The sequence below is a fragment of the Hylobates moloch genome, unplaced genomic scaffold (assembly GCF_009828535.3).
Source record: "Hylobates moloch isolate HMO894 unplaced genomic scaffold, HMol_V3 SCAFFOLD_15, whole genome shotgun sequence".
Lineage (NCBI taxonomy): Eukaryota > Metazoa > Chordata > Mammalia > Primates > Hylobatidae > Hylobates > Hylobates moloch.
Window position 1 is genome coordinate 74284261 of NW_026652290.1, and position 18823 is coordinate 74303083.

At 34.9% G+C, this 18823-nt stretch overlaps 1 protein-coding gene and 1 long non-coding RNA gene across 22 annotated transcripts in view; one reads left to right on the forward strand and one right to left on the reverse strand.

The window, feature by feature from the left end:
- Positions 1-18823, forward strand: part of NRXN1 (neurexin 1) — a 1136507-nt gene that overhangs the window by 403052 nt on the left and 714632 nt on the right. The window lies entirely within an intron of this gene.
- LOC131381410 (uncharacterized) lies at positions 317-18819 on the reverse strand. The gene is made up of 4 exons (XR_009210158.1): positions 17534-18819; positions 11054-11160; positions 9851-10088; positions 317-1185 (listed from the first exon to the last, which is right to left on the reverse strand). It is a non-coding gene; the product is annotated as an uncharacterized LOC131381410 (long non-coding RNA).

Here is an 18823-nt window from a genome sequence, read left to right on the forward strand (position 1 = left end):
CTCACCTCAAAACCTTCACTCATTTTTATATCATACTCTGGAGGATCTTTTCCTCCAATCTCCTAAATTTTAAACCTGTCCTCTTTCAAGATGTTATCTAAGATTTGCCATGTAATGAAATGTATCTCAATACTTTAGAAATTTTTTTTCTTCTTTTTAAGTTCCATAGCCTTTTATGTCTTGTATCCCCCTTTGCATTGTAAATCTCTTGTAAACTGGATCCCTGTCTAATTCAGCTTTGTGTTCTTCAAAGCAATTAGCATGGTGCCTAATGCATAGTAGGTCTTTAATATATGTTTCTTTGATTAGCGAATGGTTTAATTTTTCCGGGCTTCCATGACTTATTTTGCAAGCAATACATTTTAAAATGGTCCTTACAATTTTCAAGTGAAATACAAAATTAAAAATGTATATTTTCCCTTTAGATTTTATTCTGTCAAATATATATCTATATACATATGTTGATTCAGGGAAATCTCTGGGACTTCACACATGTGCATAAGTGTAAGAGAATACGTTTTTTCAGAGAGCAAAATGGACAGCATCAAGAAGGGTAAATGCAGATGCAAGAACTCAGTGGATGCCAGGGAGTTCTCTACAGGAAACACCTGCAGCAGCATCCAAAAGTGCTTTGAAGGCTTGGAGTGGCTATTCTGCTGAATAACTGAATATTCACAGAGCCAAGATTTATGACCTTGAGCACAGTAGATCTTTTCTGCTGAATGTGATCTTATTCCAAGAGAAGTTAAATTATTCTTCCCAGTTGCCAAGAATACCTCAAAACCGCTTTGCCCTAAGAGATGCCTCAAATCTGCTGAGGCTGCCCACAGCACCAAGAGGCCACAGAATGCAGTGGAATTGCTGGGAAGAATAAAACTTTCCATTTTGTATAGAATTCTGATGTCTCTGGGTTGTATGTCAAATATAAAAAGAAATCTGACCTGAAGTAGGAAAGGCTGAAGGGCTTCTTCTATGCCATCCTTGAATCTGAGCTAAATGGAGAATGTTTCGCTGAAGAGAATCCTATGTATTGCCAGAGCCAGGGACATTCAATCTTGACCCACCTGCCCACTCTTCCATTTTCTCTCATTCCAGCTTCCAAATAGCCTGCTTTTTAATTAGTCCAACATGCAGCAGCAAATGAGGGAAATGGGGAAGAAATTATTTGTCATCAAATTGAAATACCTGTAAAGAAAATACAAGCAAAAATATATTAAAGCCTTTTATGAGGAGGCTTTTAGTCAACATTTGGCTTGGTTAAAACCTTGAGCCAATTGTTTATTCAGGCACAGCAGTAAAGGAAGCAAAAACCATTTTTTGTACCTTTTCTATTAGAAGAAGGTAAAGCAGCTTAGACACTTAAAATTACAGCCTGCAGTTTGCAGATATGTCAACTTGTTAAAGAAAGATGAGCCTATCCAGGAAAAGCTACTGATGGATGGGGTGTCTACTCTTCTCATAAACTGTTTCAGGACTAGCTCTTGTTATTTGTCTTTATTTCTTTATTTCTTTATCTACTTATTTTATCCCAAGACTTTCTTCCATGACCTCCTCTTTGGAATATAATATCGACAGTTGCCTTCTTTGAATGGTTACATAAGGTTTCACCAGAAATACTTAAAGCATATATATTTGTACAGTGAGTTTTAGAGATAGGCTACAATGATAAATTTAGAAAAAATTGAAAACAACTGAATTTAGCTAATTAGGGATTTCTCTGTATCTGGGCAAATGTGATTGTCTAAGTCAGTTGCAAGATACAATCCTATATTACTCTCAGATGATATTTCCTTTGCAAAGGCAGTATGTAATATCAGCATAGTTATTTATTCTTGTGGGATTGCATATTCATTTGTGTGGTTGTACATAAATATTGGCCCTTACAAAGAAAACTGGAGAGTTAAAATCAGATGCTTACAAAGGTCAGTCTGATAATGTAACATCTAAGCATATATTCATTGGGAAAGGGAAGGAAGAAATGCATTTAAGTGTTTCTCTTTATAAGAGAAAATATGCCAGTTTCCTGGTAAGTTACGTAAGCAATATGCAAATTTAAGGCAATATTATACATAGATCATATCTAAAGTATAATTTTAGTTTAAAGAACCGTAAGGTTTGGTGATATTATTACACAAAGTTTATACAGTTATAGAGCCACAGATATTACACATTGAATGCCTAGGTCATATCTCTCTAAACTCCGGGTTTTTACCATTTCCACATATTAGAATCACCTGAGAAGCTTCTGAAACTCCCAGTGCCCAAGTCATATGGTGATAATTAAAAGAGAACATTGAGGTGGGGTCTGGGGCCAAGGCATTACTATTTTTTAATGCTCTTTAGTTGATATTGTTTTGATGTTAATTTGACAACTTTTATGAATACTAGACATTTTGTCACATCACCTTAGCCTGACATGCCTGGTAATTGTTAGCATTTGCTAATAATGAACTTCTCGTCAAGATTGTGATGTGTATTTAATGTAATTTTTATTACAAAATGATATAAAGTCTATTCCTATTGTGGGAATACTATCAAAATAAAATCCGTTATCTGTTTTTAAGTAGGAATATTTGAACATTTGATTCAAAGAATTTTATAATAATACATATAAAAAGAAACTGCAAAAAATAAAATTTGATGTTGAGAGGGTAACATAATTAGTGCAAATATGGTGAGGTAGTTGGGATGATTACTTCACTTTGATATTGTAACTGAGAAAAATAATAGTAATATTGTTTGATGATATGAAAGTTATGAAGGTATAATTTTGTATATTTTCTCAAGGAGTTATAAAATTAGGTATCTAGGATAGGGGTCAAATTAGGATGGAATGTCATGATGAAAAAATAGACTGTCATGTATTTTAAAGAATGAATATTTCCATCCTGAAACTGTGAAGATGTCCATTTAAATCTATCCAAAATAGCATTAAAAATGCAGAAAAGTATCTGGGCATGGTGGCTCACACCTATATCTTAGCACTTTGGGAGGCTGAGGCAGGCAGATCACTTGAGGTCAGGCATTTGAGACCAGCCTGGCCAACATGGTAAGACCCTGTCTCTACTAAAAATACAAAAATTAGCTGAGTGTAATGATGGGAGTCTGTAATCCCAGCTACTTGGGAGCCTGAGGCGGGAGAATTGCTTGAACCCAGGAGGCGTAGATTGCAGTGAGCTGAGATCATGCCACTGCACTCCAGCCTGGGTGACAGAGCAAGAATCTGTCTCAAAAAAAAAAAAAAAAAGGAAAAAAAAAATAATAAATGCATAGAAGTGTGATAGAAAGAACACAGGATATAGAGTCATAAAGCCAAATTCTAGTCCAGCGCATTCATAAGCTGAGTGGTCTTTGCCAAGTCTATTAACTTCTCTGGACCTTCGTTTTTTTAATGTATAAAATGGAAAGGTTGAATAACATTTGTGTTTTCCAAAGTTTGGATGGTGAACCATTGGTGGATTATGAAATCAATTTTGAAGAATTTCTATTCCTATCAAAAGTAGAAGAGTGTATTGAGGGTAGAAAGCTTAGGTATTGTATATGTGTCCTGGGTAACTGGGAAGAAATTTTTGAAAGCCCTTGAATAGAAGACCTCTTTAACTTGTGTAGTTTTCTGAATTGTTGGTAGGGAAGGCATATTATATGGTTAATGGAGGAGGAGACAACTTATTTCAAGCATGGGGTGTAAAATATATCAAATATTCTTGCCATATACTGTCAAGGAAAATGATCTTTAAGAGGAGAAATAATTTGTTTTAATATGGTATTTGGTTTACCCACAAGTAGAAAAGAAAACAACAACAAAAAAAGCAATTGCAGCCTGTGAATGTGGAATGTGTCCTATCCATGAGACCAGAGAACGCTCACTCTTAGAAGTGAATGGATGTATTGTGAATTATAACTACATATTCAAGAAGTGGTATTATTCAGTTTGGCCAGAATGTTCTCTAACCAATGAAATTGCTTCCAAACTAAATAGTGAGAATGTGCTCTGCTTTTTGATTGCTTCTCTTATGTCTATTTTATTTTGTATTTTGTGCTATTTGTTGGGATGTGAATTCTTTCCTTGGAGAATAAGGTGAGAGAAGGCCCATTACTTTAACAAAAATAAAAAGCAAAAACTGCAAAACATTGAATTGTAAGACAAACTAGTCATTGGAACTAACTAGAAACTAAAAAAATAATAATATGTTAACAAGTGATCCACCCCAATATTGTTGAAGCGGAAGTGGGTAGGGTTCCTGGAAATATACTCTTGTAGAAAGTTTTCCAGGTGATTCTGATGATCATCTCTGTTTTGAGTCAACTGATCTAGAGACCCAGCTTTTCATCCCAACTTTGCCTGTGCACCAGAGAAAATCTCGTAAATGTTATGGATCTCCCTCTTCCAACTATAAAGTTTATAATTCTGTGTTTAGCTTAGATCTCTGATAAAGATGCACAATTTAAATAAAGCTTGTCACAATTCAGCTGAAATTCATTATTTACCTTGGATTCTAAGACCTAAATTTATGTCAAAGGTAAAACTAAAAAAGAGATGTTAATAATTTCATCATCCTAGGAAAGATTTTTTTTAACTACTAGATCTAAATCCTAACTTGTAGACCACGACAGGTGTTAATGAATGATTAGGCTGTCCCCTCACAGCCATTCTCTGGCATGTCCCTGCTTTATAATCTTGTCCCCTCTTCCGTATTCCAACCACAAAGACTGATCTGGGAATTGACTTCTGACGCAAGTAGAACTATCCAAGTCTTCTGATTTGGGGAATTCAGAACCTGAAAAGAATTACCTCAAGTTCACTGGAGCTCAATTATATGAGTGGTACAAACCTAGAGGAGACCAGGAACTGTGAGTTCAAGAGTTTGGGTTTACCCAGAGTATCTTCCTCTCCAAGAATTGGTGGTTTAGCAATTCCTTCTATTCTGTGAGTTACCTCAAGTCTTTCTCGTGAATTCTGTGTGTTTGCACTTAATCTGTAACTCTATTGAACTTGGGACGGGAATAAAACCCTAAGGAATCTGTCTTATTTAATGAAATAACTTCTCTCTTATGCATCTAGAATGATGCTGGTTTTACACTACCCTTCAGATAATTGAGAAAACAGTACTCAAACCAGATAGGGAATTTGGGATGAAAAATACTGAGCTAGAGAATGTTGATTAATGATGTTTTCAATACAGCTATGATAGATGGGGTAATGGGAAGTTATGGAAGACCCAGTATATAATTAATAAGAACAGTTTCATAATTTATATTAAAGATTTTAATTTTTAAAAAGTCTGAAAATGCAGCATAACAGAATATCTATGTTCATTATATTGAGGTAAATAAAGTCAGACTCAGCTACATTTACTGCTTTTGGACATATAGCACCAACCATAAAGTGAGGAACTGAACCTAGGGCTCCTAATTTCAAATTATGGGCTCTATCCATGGAGCGCATAGGGAAACACTAGTCAGTATTGATTGATCCTTCTGTACTTTTATTGGATAAATATGTATAATCTCAAATTAAGACTATAGTATATAATATTAGCTTCCTTTTAAAATATTTTATTTTCTATGCATATATTTGCAATTATATGAAGGAGTACTTTAAATTTGGGGACAAATAATCAAACACAATCTGTAACACTAGCAAATCCATTGAAGGTGTTGTTTTCTGGGTTGTGGAAGAAAGGTGATTAGAAGTAGGAAATTTACATCTAGTAGGTTGTGAATATGAGGACTTTCCATATTCTTTTGTCTTTCTGAATTTGTAAGTCCTCACAGAATAATAGGAGAGCTAGCTCTAGAAGCACAAAGAGGTAGGGGTTGCTGTGGGAAGTTCCTTTTAAAAGCAGCAGCCATCAGAAATCTTTAAAGACATTTTAACTCTAGCATGTTGCCTGATTTTGACAGCAGGAGAGCAATTGAGTTTGGCACAGAATTGGGCTTCAACAAATGTTTATTGAATGAATCAGTGAAACAGTCACTCAATAAATCAAGAATGTTATAGAACCATAGTTTTAGAATGGAAAGAAACATTGGAGATCACTTAGTCTGACTATGTCACTTTGCCAGGAGGGAAAATGAGGCCCAGTGAGGCTAAGTAGGGTGGTTAAGGGCAGAGCTGAAAAGGGTCCTAGAAGAAACCAGTGTTTCACTCTCATAATTCTTAGCCTGATGCGTTTCCCTGAGCAAATAAAAAATAAATAAATAAATAGCAAATATTTTATAAAATTATTTTGTAAGTCACTCAGGCACAAACTTGTTTAAGAGAATAAACCATCAATAGAAACATGTATTTTATTTTTTCTATTTACAATACTTCAATCTCGTTCTTATGTCATGAACCTTAATTAACCAAGTGCTCCTAGAATGAGGGTGTTGGTCATCATGATATTCTGGGTAATAAAACATTTTGTAAAAACCTGATTTTTTAAAACTGCTGAGTAGTGATTTTAAATGTAGTGGTTACTTTAATAATAATGATCATAATATCTACCATTAATTGATTGTCCACCATATGTTGAATGGAAATTTTTCTCATAGAATTGTTGATTAGAACCTTCTGAAAGAAAATAATTTAAGTAGCCTTCATTGTAAATGGAACCTCCCTAAACAGACCAGTTACGTTCCTCAGCATTTACTAGAGGACAGAAAGACTGACCCTTTAACTACTTCTAACTCCCCACTTCCCACCTCCCTTATCTACCTAAGCAGTGAGGGATAGGTAAGCACAGAGTCTTTAAGGCATAGGCTCTGTAAAACATATTGTTAGTGAAGAGGTTTGCTTTTTTTACCGAAAGTAATTGAGGGAAAAAACTATAGAATCACATGTAGAGCCTGTGTATGCCGGGAAAGAAATGAAAGCTGGTGTTCTGCATTCCCAATGCATGACTTTGTATGCATCAAACTTGCTGGCCTGCCCTATGTCTTTCTGAGGAGGGAAGAAGAGGACCGGCAGGGTAGAAAGAGGGGACAAGAATAATTTAATCTGGCTCGGCGCGGTGGCTCACGCCTGTAATCCCAGCACATTGGGAGGCCGAGGCGGACAGATCACCAGGTCAGGAGGTCAGGAGATCGAGACCATCCTGGCTAACACGGTGAAACTCCGTCTCTATGAAAAATACAAAAAAAAAACCAACTAGGCATGGTGGCGGGCACCTGTAATCCCAGCTACTTGGGAGGCTGAGGCAGGAGAATGGCGTGAACCCGGGAGGTGGAGGTTGCAGTGAGCTGAGATCGCGCCACTGCACTCCAGCCTGGGTGACAGAGCAAGACTCCGTCAAAAAAAACAAAGAAGAATTTAATCTGTACCATCAACATTTGGTGCAGCCAGAATTCCCACAGGCATCAGTAAAGGAGATATCCCTTTGAATCTTTGGCTTGAGCCACCTAGCCAATATTACAAGAAGGCCACTAGCTGGGCCAGGGGATTAGAGCAGCCAGATGCTATGGGGTGTTGTGTGAAGAGTAGAGCTGGGGGATGAGACAGATGAATTTCTCTCATGTTGTTGACTGCTGTTGGGAAGTCACGTGGGGCACTCGTGAGTCTACTGCATGAAGGGCAGCAGAGGTCAGTAAGGGTGAACCAGAGAAGCAGCTACAGCCCACAGAAAGAGGACCATATGAATAACCACTGCTCTTTTCTCTTCTCCTCATCAGTTCCATCCCAATAAACTGGAAGGGCCAGGTCTTGTTGGGGGGTGATGGTAAGGTACCTAGAGACATACTACATCTTCCTCCTCCACTTTAACTAAAAATGATGACATGATTAACTTATAAATTAGCCCAAACTTTTAAAAACCAAAAGTGACCACAAATTCAGTGATTCTGCCTAAGATATTAAGAGATGGGGAAAAGAAGTAACTTAATGGTTAAAAGCAGTAGATGAAGAAATATAGCATATATACATAAATATTCTGTTTATATTCCACAAATATATCCCATGGATTGACAGTCTTTAAAAAGCTTATTATGCATATATTGTTTAATCCTTACAACTACCCTATAAAATAGATCCTAGTATTATTGTCTTCATTTACTGACAAGAAAACTAAGACTTTAAGGTGATAATTTACCCAAGTGCTCATGTGAGTGGAATTTGAACCCAGGTGTGTATAATTTCATAGCCCATACTCCTATGTTCTATAACTTCATAAATGCTGGACTCACTGCTGTCACTTCCATGCCTACCCAGAGTTTATTTTCCACACAACAGACAGTTATATTTTTGAGATGTAAATCAAACCATGTCATTCCCCTAACTATGAAACTCTAGTAGCTTCCCATTATGCATGGTATAAAATCAAAGAGTTTGACCAAAATTTAGAAGGACTTACATGACATAGCCCCATCCCACAGCTCTGATTTCATTGTATTCCCACATTGCCCCAGTGTCACTGTGCTCAATGCTCACTGGATTTTTTTCTATTCTTTCTGTTCTTGGTCCAGATCTTCCCACAAGTGGTTCCTCAGCATTAAGATCTCAATTTAATTGTCATTGTCTCCTAAAGCTTTCCCAATCATCTAAATCAACTTCCTTGCTCTAGTTATTGCACGCCCTCATTGCGCTCTTTGGCTTGCTCAGTTTCACATATAACTCACTTATACTTGACTCACTTATGGTTATCTCTCCATCACTGGTTTGATGAGAGTGGAGACCCTGAGAGCCTTATTTACTGTTGTGTTTCTAATATCTAGAGTAGGGGGTTTGCATGTGTTACCTTTGGATTCAATGCTCTTTCTGTGTTGAAATCAAAGATATGCCATAGATTTTCAGTGTTCCTTCTCTTGTGCTCCTAGTGTGAAGAATGGTATTCAACAATTCAAGTGTTCCTATTTTATACTGATTTTAGTATATACTGACCTACTTCTTTGCATTGTTTTAATAACAAAGTAGCATTCCATCTGAAAAAAACAATAAACCAAAAACCCTTGGTCAAGCCTTCTATGAGGCACAGGAATGGATGGAGTTACAAAAGTACATTTCTTCCCATCCAGCATGATTCCTCATTACACTTATCACATGTTTATTACCCTTTCCTCTACTTAATGTGCTGGGGATATCAAGATAATTTTGGTTTTTTTCTTTCTTTTAAAAAACTGCCATTCTTTTTTAAAACATAGGAGATTTTGAGTTAGTAGTATATATTTCTTGCATTTCTAAGTGTTACTAACTTTAAAATGTTCGAAGTTCACTTGACTATAGTAAGTGGAAATGTGACAGCCCAGGCCCATTTGTTTTCATTGAATCAGTTTACATCCAGAATGAATGATAGTTTTCAATTGCAGCAGTGTATGAACAAAGACATTTCTAGGGAGAACTGTAAATGCAGTTGCATGAACCTTGTTAAGTATACTCACTAATAATGATGACTTGTTAGAATATACCAGGAGTTATACACCCTTTACATTTATCCCGAAGAGTGGCACTAAGTTTACAAACCCACAGAGAATTTTATTGTAGTATTGCCTAAAGGTGAAATGTGTTGAGAATAAAAATTCAGAGATTGCTTCCAGTGATTTAAAGCCTGGACTCTCTGCTGGGGTACATATTAAATAGATATTTGATACATTTACACACTGATCAGAGCTCTCTGATTCTGTCGCCCCCCCACCCCACCCCACCCCACCCCAGGCTTTTTATTTCCAATGAAAAGATGCAAAATAATTCATCTGGATGTTAATTCCTTAAGAACAGTGCCATGATATCAATATATATTTTGCCTTTAATACTTATTTCAGATACGAGAGTCACATAATTGTCTTTATAATTCTTAAAAGATATTCTAAGTTGCAGTACTGTAAGAATCTGTTCATAATAACAAGACTTTCACACTTTAATGTATACTAGAATCACCTTGGGGATTGGGTTACAATACAGAGTTTGCACCAGTAATTGGGGTCGAGAGGGCCTTGAAATTCTAAGTTTCTCACAAACTCCACGTGATGCTGATGATACTGTCCTTCAAACCACAGTTCAAGTAGGGGTTATCGAGATCATTATTTTGTTAAAGCAATTTCACTTTCACCGACTCTTTCCTCTTCCCTATGAAAATTCTCCTTTCCTCTGCTGTTGCCTTCTAAGATGCTATCATCTGTATATATTTAAAAAAATACATTCTGTAATTTAGAACAGTTTAGAAGATGGCCACAATATTTGCATAAATTAAATTATAGATTTTTAGAGTTACAGACCACCCCAGTCTGATTCTAGGGAGAAAGAAGCAATTGGCTGTTCTTTGGGGTTTGGTTAAATAGATAAATTGCTCAGAATATATTGCCTTGACCAAGTTGGTAATAAGGTGATTTCATAGTTAAATTTATTTACTTCATATCCATTTCATAACTGACAACTGTTTATAAATACAAAATACCTATACATCTCCTTGAATATAATTGCATTATTATAATTTACTTATTTATTAAGTAATCATTAATTGGCACCTAGAAATTTTCAAATTTCTTGCAGAGAATCTTTATAAAGTACCTGTTCATGAAGCTACTTTTAATTTTGATTGTGTTAATGATTTTCTTCAGGTTAAAAAATACAGCATCTAGTTCTTTTAGATTATATTGTGGGTACTTGAATCTGAATCAGGCCCAGAAATTGAAATGTTGCACACCTAGTGAATTCCAGGATCATTTGTTCATTCCTTTCCCTGTGTGTCTCATTTTATATATAGAACTGACTAGTCAGTCCAGCCAAACACAGAATGGCCTGTTTGGTTCCCAGCACCTTGGGTTATTTTAACAAATGCAAATCAATTGCACAATAAGTTTGGAAAATTATCGTACTAGAGTTTTGGAACATGTCCTATTTTCTTTTGCAGAAATATGCTCAAATTTAAGCTGCATTTAGTTTTTGGTAATGAATTAGAAGCTCATTTTATGGCAATATCTAGAAATTAGGAAGAATCTGAGACTGATATCAAGAGGGCAAGGATTATATTCTGACTTTTCCTCAGTTAGTTATGTGACCATAGTTTTGTCTGTTGGGCCCTGACACTGTTCATCTAATAAATGAAGGCACTGGACTAAATAATGTCTAAGTCTAACTTACCTTTCATATTTAGTGACCTCAAGTATACCATCAAGAGTCCTGGGTCTTCTTTTGAATTATTTGATGGAAGCTTGGCAATTTATTTCTGGATTGGTCTCGAGGTTTACCTAAGTGAGATAAATCTTGAAGAGTGAATATTTTATAAATCTTGATTACTCGCTGCAGAACAAGAGAAGTTAGACTCAGAATTTACATATGTTGAATAACAGTTGGTAATTTTAGAATATTTTACAACATATATTACGTAGAAAATCTAATGAGTGAACTACTCTCCCTTGAAAGTAATGTGATTTTTCCTTGTAATAATCAATTTATTGTTTTAATTTCTCAGTTACATAGTTCGTGGCAAGTAAGACAATACTAAATTTCTTAAGGACTGGGGATTTAATTTGATATGAATTTCAATAAGCAGACTTTCCTTTTCTGCTTTTCTAAAGTTGTTTTATCTTATAGCAGAGACAGCCTGGCTTATTTGTTTTAATAATGCAAACTTCTAATGTGTACATCTGCTTGGTCAAGGATGTTTTTGGCACAGTATTTTTATATAGTTGACTTCTAGAATAGAAAAATACATGAAGCAGGGCTCTCACCCAAATATCTTTTTTCATTCATTTGTTTTTTTCATATATTGATTTTAGTGTCTGGTTTCTGTTGAACATAATCTTAGAATCATATAACTATAGTAAAACCTTCCAACCTGTGTGATTTGGGATTATGTATATGAAAAGCAATATAATCAAGAATAATAATATTGGCTAGTTTTTTGGCATACAAAAATGGCCTGACATTCTTCATGTAATTGGGGATGGTGGGACTTCGTTCTGCCCACAAGCATCCTTGTCTTTAGGATGTAGGGTAATTTCCTTGCAGATTATTTATTTGGTGAAGAAGTTCAGTGAATTTAGAAGATATAGAGGCATCGGGTCAAATTAATGAATTATATTCTATGCACAGGTAATGCAAAGGAGCATTATCCTGAGAATCGATTTTTGTGTGAACTTAGGAAGTCATTTAACCTATCTTTGTTTAACATTTTTTTCCCATAAAGTAAAAATCAGTGATTCTTGGTGTTGAAACCAATCCATTTGTTCAGTCTACCATCTAAGGATTGAACACCTTCTACAACATCCAATGAAGTGGTTCAGTAATGGTTAACTTTTTTTTTCTATGATAAGAAGTTTGTTTTTATATATAAAAAAAAACACTTAAAGTTGAACTTACTCTCAGAAAATTAGATGAGTAAGAACTGTGAATTTTCTTCTAAGTTATAGTGGGTTGGATATGGAATAGGACTGAAATCCCATGGCAGCCTCTTAAATATTTTCCTCCAACTGTATGGCAACATAAAACCAGTTGTTGTAGACTATTGGAAAGATGCTTCAAGTTTTTAAATTTTACTTTTTCCCAATTTTATCATAACATTTCTATGGTTAGAAATAGAGGCTCTTTTCATCTTGATATCAATCCATTAATCAACACATTTACGATACGGATCTTCAAACAATTACTACCATGCAGCATATATATATTTTTTAAAATCTTAGGAGATTACTCTTAAGAGCAAATGGCAATTAAAGGATATTAATATTCATTGAAAAGTTTTAAAAAGTGACAATTGAAATTATTACTATTGGCTTTATTTTAGCTTTTACTATTAATAGTAGCATTAATAGGAATAGTGTCTTCTCATATCATCCTATTAATCAGGAAGAAAATACTTCATCAGATGAATTCATTTTATGCTTAACCATCCAGATTATTCAAACATTTTATTGAAATATAGTATTTATGCTGATAAATGTAGCATAAATGTATAGGTAAATTAATTTTTCGCACACTTAGCACACCCATAAGCAACACTTAAATCAAGAACAACATTAATTGTACCTAAAGAGTTCTCCTCACTACTATCCCCTCTCCATCTTTACCAAGGGTAGACACTGTCTTGATTTACAACAACAGAGGCTAGTTATGCTTGGTTTTAAATTTTTTATATAAATGGAGTCAGAACTATGTTCTCTTTTGTGTCAGGCATTTTTTTTTTTAGCTAAACATTATTACTGTGAGATGTATCTGTATTTCTGTTGCAGTTGCAGCTCATAGATTCACATTGTTATTTAATATTCTATTGTGTGACTATACTGAAATTTATCCATTCTATTATTTGTTGTTATTTCAGTAGTGTTAAGTTTTAGATTATTTATGCAGAGTAACACTATAGTATGCGATTCTGATTATATGTGTATTTTTTGTTGGATATATGCTTATGAGTGGAATTGGTGGATCATAGCGTAGGCACAAGTTCACCTTTAAAAGAGAATGCCAAGCAATTTCGCAAAATAGTTCCTACCAGTATGTATGAGCGTTCTAATTGCCCCACATCCTCACTGACGCTGGATTTTTTTTGTATTTTTCATTTTATTCATTCTGTGGAGTGTGCTGTTATTTCATTGTGGTTTAGTTTGCATGTCTTTGAAGATAGCCTTTTATACTTTAATGTCTGTTCAACTACTTTGTCCTTTTTTTCCCATTGTCTTGTGTTGTGTTTTTGTTTTTTGTTGTTGTTGTTATTGATTTGTATGAGGTCTCTATGTATCCTAGATATAAGTATTTATTGACATTTACATGGCTTTGGGTCTAATTTGTTTTTCATTTTTGTTGTTTTAGCACATATTAGAAATGCAAAAGTTATTTGGGACTTGTATTTAAAAATGGACATAGACTTGTTCTTTGAGTGTTCAGCAGAAACACATGTAAACACTCTGCTGCTTAGTATTTGTTTATAGAATAGCACAAAGCTTACTTACAAAGATTATAAGGTAGCAAATGATTAGATGAAACATAACATTCTTATAAATATATTATGGAAAACAAAGTGATTTTTGTATTTTCATGTAGTACATATGTTCTTTCATGAAAAAGAACATAGGAAGAAATATTTTCCCTGCTTAGATTTATGTCCCATTTATGGCATTTTAAGGTAATTGCATATTCCACAGACTGAATTTTTTGCAAAACTATGTGGTTGCCTTTAATGTAAATTTGAATTACTTAAATTTGGAATTAAACAATACAAAAGAAATGATATATTTTCATTTTTAAGTAAGGGGAATATCATAGTGTTAAAAATACATCAACACCCATATAACTTCAAAGTTTATGACATAGCGAATTGCAAACTGTTTATTATTTTTCCCCTTGGGTATGCCACATTATCTGGCAAACAAAACCTTTGTTGAGATTTATTCTGAGTTATGCAGATTTGGAATGATACAAGATATCTTGGATAAAATTCTACAGCCTTCTTACTGGACCAAACCTCCTCAAGCTCCAAAACTTTATAATTTAGTTATTTAAGTGGAAACTTTCTTATATTACATGCTTCCCTGCCCTTTTAAACTGAGTAGACTAAAACACAATTATAATTTTCTTACTAAGACATATCTTCACAAACAGTTGTTTTTTTTTTTCTCTTTTTTTCTTTCTTTCACAATGCTGTATGTCACTTCTTTCTGACACGCAGGTGTCATGGCATGTTAGACAGAATCTGGATTAGTAGTCTGAATCCTAGTCCCACTTCTGTTACTGTCACATTTTATGAATTTGAGGGTCATATAAACTCCATGAGCCTCGCTTTCTTAATAATGTAAATTAATGGGTTGGGCTACAGGATTGTCTTTAAGGCTCCTGCTGACTCAGAGATCTACTTATTCAGTGGGAATGTAAAATTTTGCAAATATCATATTCAGATAAGTGGATCTCTCGTGTGTGTGTGTGTGTGTCTGACAAAAGTTTTCATAGATTGCCTCTCTAAATTAAATCCTTCATCATGTAGAATTGATTTTTGGAATCAAAAGGATGTAAAGATCCAATTTCACTTTTCTCTTATAGATAACCAATAGTCCCAGCAACCTTTACTGACCTCTGTATCTTTTGCTAACTTATCTGCAATGCCAGACAATATAAATATAAATTGTTTTCATATATGATTATTAGTATGCACACACACACACACACACACACACGCGCGTGCGCACGTATATGAACCAGAACCCACTTGACTACCTATCATCAAATGAGCAGAACAATAAGCAGTGACAAATGAGTTGAAGGAATAGGCAAATGTTTAGTTAATTGATCATGGTTAACTGTTTTCTAAGGACTGAGACCCAAGTTCTTTATAATATGTGAAATTCCCATGGGATTGCAGAATGCCAAAAGAAACTTATTACAGTTGGTCAATTTTTATCTTATCAGCATCAGCAGTATATAAGAATGACTTTTGGTGGCCTTGGCAAAATGTGGAATTATTCTCTTTTCTTTTCGTTTTATGTCAATTTCATGGCTATGAAATGGTATCTGAATGTAGTTTGATTTTTACCATTTCCTGAATACTAATAGGAATGAACATGTGTTCATTATTCGTGAGCAATGCATATCTATTTTTCTATGAAATTACATTTCTGTTGTCTGTGTTCTTCATTGGTTGCCTTTATTTTTGTATTGATTCGCTGAGGTGCTTGGCATATTCTGGATTATAATCCTTTGTTGATTAATAGGAAATGAAAATATTTTCTCCAAAATTGTTATTTAACTTCTTACTCTATGGTATTATTGATGACCCAGTATTCTTAATTTTAATGTAGATGAATGAATCAATATTTATTAGTGCCTTTATGCTGATTTTAGAAATCCTTCCATTCTTCCATATCAAAATTTATTGTCTGACATGTTTTCACAGATTGCCTCTCTAAATTAAATCGGGCATCCATGTAGAATTATTTTTGTGAACAAAAGGATTTAAAGATCCAATTTCACCTTTTTCTTATGAATAACTGATTGTCCCAGTAACCTTTATTGACTAATCTATCTTTTGCACACTTATCTGAAATGCTTGACAGTATAAATTGTTTTCATATATGCTTAAGAGTATTTTAAGTTTGATTATTGTTATTCTCCTCATTTTACCTATCCTAATGCATTTTCTTCAGCACTATAATTTTGTAATAAATGTCCATCTTTACACAGGCAACTTACTTCATCTTCTTTCTCTGGCATATCATGGCTATTTGGGACTCTTTTTTTTTTTTTCTCATAGATTGTGAAGAATCAGCTTTTTACATTTTTTTTTAGTTTTTTGAGATTTTTATTATGATTTTATTGAATCTATAAATCTATTTACATATGTTGAAATATTGTCTCTAGTACACAGAACTCTAAATTCTTTCCAAAGTCTCTTATTAAGCCAAATAATTTTTGTAGATTATTTTAGTCTTTCAATTTGTGCAGTATATTTGCTTATATGACATGATTTTCTTCATTTATAATCTTTACAATGTTCATATATTTTTCTTGTCTTCCTGCATTAGCTACAACGTCAAGTGTAGCATTGAATATAAATGTTGATAGTGGGAAATCCTTGTCCTGTTTCTTATCTTAAAGAGAAAATTCTGGATTTCATAATAACATATGATTTATGTTGTTTGGTTTAGATCATTTATCACATTTATCACGTTAATTAGGCATCGACTATTTATCACTAACGTATCAACTTTACCAGATGTCTGCACAGACGTGATCTCATTGTATCTTCACATTCATTCTGAAAGATTGGTGTCTCTAACCATTTTCAGAAAGCAAAATTCGAAAAGCAAATAATTGTTCTAGTGACAGCTAGTGGCCAACCTGCAATCCAAACTCATATTTTGACCCACATTTTTCTCTCAGTATAATAATAATATATAGTTGTGCTTGTGCCCAGTATTGTACCACTTGCCATGTTGGACTGACCAGGGGAGCAGACACCTGGACTATAACTTTCTGAGACAGGAATTAAGTCCATTGTGTTCACTTCATGATCCCTAATAACTGGTACTGAGCTTAACACTTGGGAGGTGCTCAGCCAATATTTTGAGCGTTTGAATGGGAGGAATTCACTATTACAGATTGGGAGGTCTTTCCTATGACTTACTCAGAATTATTTGGTCTGACTGATAGTCTTGGCTAATAATTTACTAGTAGTCAATGACTAATATTCTAGGGCTCAATTCCTGGTGAATACCTGTAGGTGCTCACCGTGATATTTGTTGCTATGGTTTGACTATCTGTAGCCACTGATGGCCATTTTCTACATCCAGGAAGGCAGATCATCTGGCACTGATGCGTTGAAAGTGATTTGAGCTCTGATTCCAGGACGCGAGTTATTTGACAATCAAATGAAAATAGTCCTGAGATTAAAAACCTATTACAGGGGAGAGTGCAACACCTGCTGATGTATCAACCCTCTTGCAGGCATAATAGTAATAGTATGTTGCCAGTGGGACAGATTAAGTTTCTCCAGTACCTTTTATAATTATATGTTTATAGTTTATCAGAAGCTGATTCCCAACCATGCTGTCTCATTTTTCTTGGCACAGCATCGTTATTGCCTAGAAAGTCAAGGGGTCTTGTGGCTTACATTCTTCCTTTGGTTCAACTCACCTAATCAGTGGAAGAAGACTGTTCTTTCCAAATATCCACCTTTCTGTTTGATCTGTCTAGCATCTCGTGAGATCCGCCTTGTTACTCCTAAATCTGGTAAAGACTAAAATACCTAGAAAATGTTGAGACTTCATTTACATGCTATCCCCATGACGATGTGCTAGAATTCTTACCAATGTCATAACAGCCAGCCCTACCATCTGCTTGATGAGACCTGGGAATGGATCAGTAATCCAGCTGACTCCATTAGACTTTCTGTCGCTACTCCCTCCATCCAGAGAGAAAAAATGCACATGCTCTGTAGGAGGTCTGTTTACTCCCAGACCAGATTCTATCTTTTTCTCTTTCCTTTCTCCTTACCAGATAATTTGCTATGGTCTCTCAATGATAAAACTGTTTGTCTGTTCATTGAAAAAGATCTTTGAACATAAATGTCTCACTGAAAATTAAAATAATGCCTCAGTTGGATGGAGAGAATCTTGAAAACATCTTGGAATCCATTGTTGTCAGCAGAGTGGAACCATCCAGTGTGCATTTATGGTACCTGATTCATGCCCTGGAGACATCACAGAGCTACTTTCTCTGATCAGAGCTCTTGCAGTGATACTGAAAAATTAATTGAATTTTCAAGAATGTCAGCTTTAGCTACTGCAGTGGATGGCCCAATGGTTGAAATTTATTAAAAATATACTGCCACCTAGTATTCCATGGTGTATATGTGCCACATTTTCTTAATCCAGTCTATCATTGTTGGACATTTGGGTTGGTTCCAAGTCTTTGCTATTGTGAATAGTGCCACAGTAAACATACGTGTGATGAAGCTAGAAACCATCATTCTCAGCAAACTATCGCAAGGACAAAAAACCAAACACCGCATGTTCTCACTCATAGGTGAGAGTTGAACGACGAGAACACGTGGACACAGGAAGGGGAACATCACACTCCGGGGACTGTTGTGGGGTTGGAGGAGGGGGGAGGGGGGACAGCATTAGGAGATATACCTAATGCTAAATCGAGTTAATGGGTGCGGCACACCAACATGGCACATGTATACATATGTAACAAACCTGCACGTTGTGCACATGTACCCTAAAACTTAAAGTATAATAATAATAAAATTAAAAAATAAATACTGCCACCTACAGTACTGTTTGACTGAGACAGAGTTCATGTCCTGAAATCTAATTAAGCAGGGTTAATTTTGGGAGTGATTAGCTATTGTTTCTGTTAAGACCTGCTGATTTGCATAGTATATTTGTTTACTTATGTATGTATCATCTGTTTTCCTCT